Genomic DNA, 3508 nt, shown 5'->3' with positions numbered 1-3508 from the left:
GTTTCAAGCAAGCACTGATATGAGAGACAACAGAACACAGAACATGCTTCTATTTAGCTAAAAATTGTGCACATCAGGGTCGACAGGTGACATAGTGGTAAAGGGCACTGGACTCCCACATAGCCTACTATGGTTCGAGTCCTGGACCTGGTGTCTTGTCTTCTCACTTTCTCTCTCTGTCTCTGGTGAAAACCACCCCTAAATCAAAGCCAAAATGGGAAAGGAGAAGACTTACATCAGCATTGTTGTCACTGGACACATAGATTCCAGCGAGTCCACCACTACTGGCCATCTGATCTACAAATGTGGTGGGATTGACAAAAGAACCATTGAACAAGTTGAGAAGGAGGCTGCTGAGATGGGAAAGGGATCCTTCAAGTATTCCTGGGTCTTGGATAAACTGAAAGCTGATCATGAGCGTGGTATCAGTATTGCTATCTCCCTGTAGACAATTGAGACCAGCAAGTATTATGTGCCTATCATCGATGCTCCAGGACGTGGAGACTTTATCTGTCCTGATTGTTGCTGCTAGTGTTGGTGAATTTGAGGCTGGTATCTCCAAGAATGGGCAGACCCGTGAGCATGCCCTTCTGGCTTACACACTGGGTGTGAAACAACTAATTGTTGGTGTTAACAAAATGGATTCTACTGAGCCACCCTACAGTCAGAAGAGACATGAGGTAATTGTTAAAGAAGTCAGCACCTCCATTCATAAAATTGGCTACAATCCCGACACAGCAGCATTTGTGCCAATTTCTGGTTGGAATGGTGACAACATGTTGGAGCCAAGTGCTAATATGCCGTGGTTCAAGGGATGGAAGGTCACCTGTGAAGATGGCAATACCAGTAGAACTACACCACTTGAAGCTCTGGGCTGCATCCTGCCACCAACTTGTTCAACTGACAAGCCCTTGCGTCTGCCCCTCTAGGATGTATACAAAATTGGTGGTATTTACACTGTCTCTGTGGGCTGAGTGGAGACTGGTGTGTTTAAACCTGGTATGGTGGTCACCTTTGCACCAGTCAAGGTGACTACTGAAGTAAAGTCTTTTGAAATGCACCATGAAGCTCTGAATGAAGCTCTTTCTGGGGACAACATGGATTTCAATGTCAAGAATGTGTCTGTCAAAGATGTTCACTATGGCAATGTTTCTGGTGACAGCAAAAATGACCCACCAATGGAAGCAGCTGGCTTCCCTGTTCACGTGATTATCCTGAACCATCCAGGCCAAATCAGTGCTGCCTGTGCCCCATATGGACTGTCGCACAATCACATTGCTTGCAAGTTTGCTGCGCTGAAGGAAAAGACTGGTCATGGTTCCGGTAAAAAGCTGGAAGATGGGCCTAAGTTTTCGAAATCTGGCGATGCTGCCATTGTTTATATGGTTCCTGGCAAGCCCATGTGTGTCGAAAGCTTCTCTGACTATCCTCCTCTGGGTCATTTTGCTGTTAATGATATGAGACAGAAAGTTGTGTGAGTGTCATCAAAGCCGTGGATAAGAAGGCTGCTGGAGCTGGTGTGGTCACCAAGTCTGCCCAGAAAGCTCAGAAGGCTAAATGAATATCCCTAATTCCTGCCACCCCAGTCTTTTTTGTTTTTTTTGCAGAGGTTTTTGCTATAGGGCGTGTGCGCTCACCAGACAGACAGAGAGAGACATAGAGACAGAAAGCGAGAAATCACCCCCCTGGGAGACTGACAGGGACTAGTAGGCATAATGGCTATGTCGCTGGACTCCCATGTAGTGGACCGTGGTTTGAGTCCCAGACCCAGTGGCTTAAATTCACGCCGGGCGCGTGTGTGTGCATACCCAAGTTCCTGAGAGGAGAATGGAGAAGAAGGGATTGCGGTGTGGCCATCCCCCCTGGGGGGTGATTTCTTGCTTTCTGTCTCTCTGTCTCTCTCTTTCTGGCGATCATTTGTGCCCTATAGCAAAAACAAAAGAAACAAACAAACAAAAAAAAAAAAACGAAACAAACAAACCTTTCCAAAAAAAATATAGTAAAAGACTGGTTAATGATAACAATGCATCATAAAACCTTCAGAAGGAAAGGAAAATAAAACATTTTGTTTTTTGTGTGTGGCAGTTTTAAGTAATTACTTTTTAAAATCAGTACTTTTTAATGGAAACAACTTGTCCAAAAATCTGTCACAGAGTTTTGAGACCCATTAAAACAAGGTTTCATGAGTAAAAAAAAAAAAAAAAAAAAAAAACGAAAAACACTGGGGGTCTGGCAGAACATTATTTCCACATGGCTGACCATGGTTCAAGTCCTGGACCAGGCAGTTTGAAAATCACAACAAATAAATAAGTAAATGTTAAAAATAACAACAATCACAGAGGAATGCTCAGTAATTTTCCAAACTACCGTATCCACTATTTAGGCTGATAATTTACATTAGTAGGAACATTTGTATATATTTTTGCAGCTGGAGTTAATCCATTGTATTGTTTTGCTTGTAGTTTTTTAATTAAATTTTTTTCTCATTGAGTAATAGGTAGTATAACAAACTCTGATAAGCTGCATTTTATATTGTGCTTAATTCAGTTTTTTTGTAATAATAAAATAATAAAATATTTGTCTTATTTTTCAAATAATTATTATTACTTACAAGCTTTCCTGTTTTTCTCTTTCATTCCTCGTTTACCACTGTTGCCTGAAGCAATTATTCTCTTCACTTTGGGTTGCAGACAATCCACTATTTGTCAGCTTTTATGACATAGACTTGATCCCTAAGTAATGCACTATTTTGCAGATTTTATGATTTCACTTCACTGACATCTGTAGCACACGCTATTTCTGGAATTTGCATTCAGCATTATGTTTTTAAATTCCTCTGTGCTAGTCCATATAGATTTAATAAATTATTTTAGCTTCTGGATAGTATTTTATTTTATATATTTCTTTATTGGGATACATTTGAGTTATTTCCATTCATTTGTTATCACAACCACTGTTGTAATGAAGTTTGAACATATTTCTTTGTTCATGTTCAGATGCAAGGAATTCCTAAGCCACATCTTCTAATTCCTCAATAAAGGCAATCTATTCTTTAAAAGAAGAAAGTAGTTAAGTTCTTTGATTCTTTTCAAAAAGGAATTATGACTGGTAAACTGTGAGGAAATCTTCCCTCTTTTTGAATGGGATAGTGCAGTACAGTGCTGCATTGCAGTGAAAGGATGGGCATGGTAATCACGTTCCACGAAAGGGCTCTTATCGGAACGCCAGCTTGCTTTCTTACATTGGAAACCGTATTTTTCAGAAATGCCTTTTGTGCGTGTTTCCTTCAAAAGTAAGCATGACCTAATCATTTCCCATACAATTGTTTCAAAAAGTTTAACTTGCATAACTCTTGTCAGAAATTCTGAAATCTTTCTCTCAATTTTTTCTTTTTCTTTTCTTTCTTTCTCTTTCTTCTTTCTTTCTTTCTTCCTTCTTTCCTCCCTCCCTCCCTCCCTCCCTCCCCTTTCTTTCTTCCTTCCTTCCTTTCTTCTTTCCTTCTTACTCT

General features: G+C 40.3%; 1 pseudogene; it reads left to right on the top strand.

The window, feature by feature from the left end:
- Window positions 1-214: 214 nt before the first annotated feature.
- LOC102487820 (elongation factor 1-alpha 1-like) lies at window positions 215-1561 on the top strand (annotated as a pseudogene).
- Window positions 1562-3508: the final 1947 nt, after the last annotated feature.

This window comes from Tupaia chinensis, unplaced genomic scaffold, assembly GCF_000334495.1.
Source record: "Tupaia chinensis unplaced genomic scaffold, TupChi_1.0 Scaffold000314_1, whole genome shotgun sequence".
Classification (NCBI taxonomy): domain Eukaryota; kingdom Metazoa; phylum Chordata; class Mammalia; order Scandentia; family Tupaiidae; genus Tupaia; species Tupaia belangeri.
Note: the sequence above shows the minus strand (reverse complement) of the source record. Positions and strands in the feature narration are given on the sequence as shown.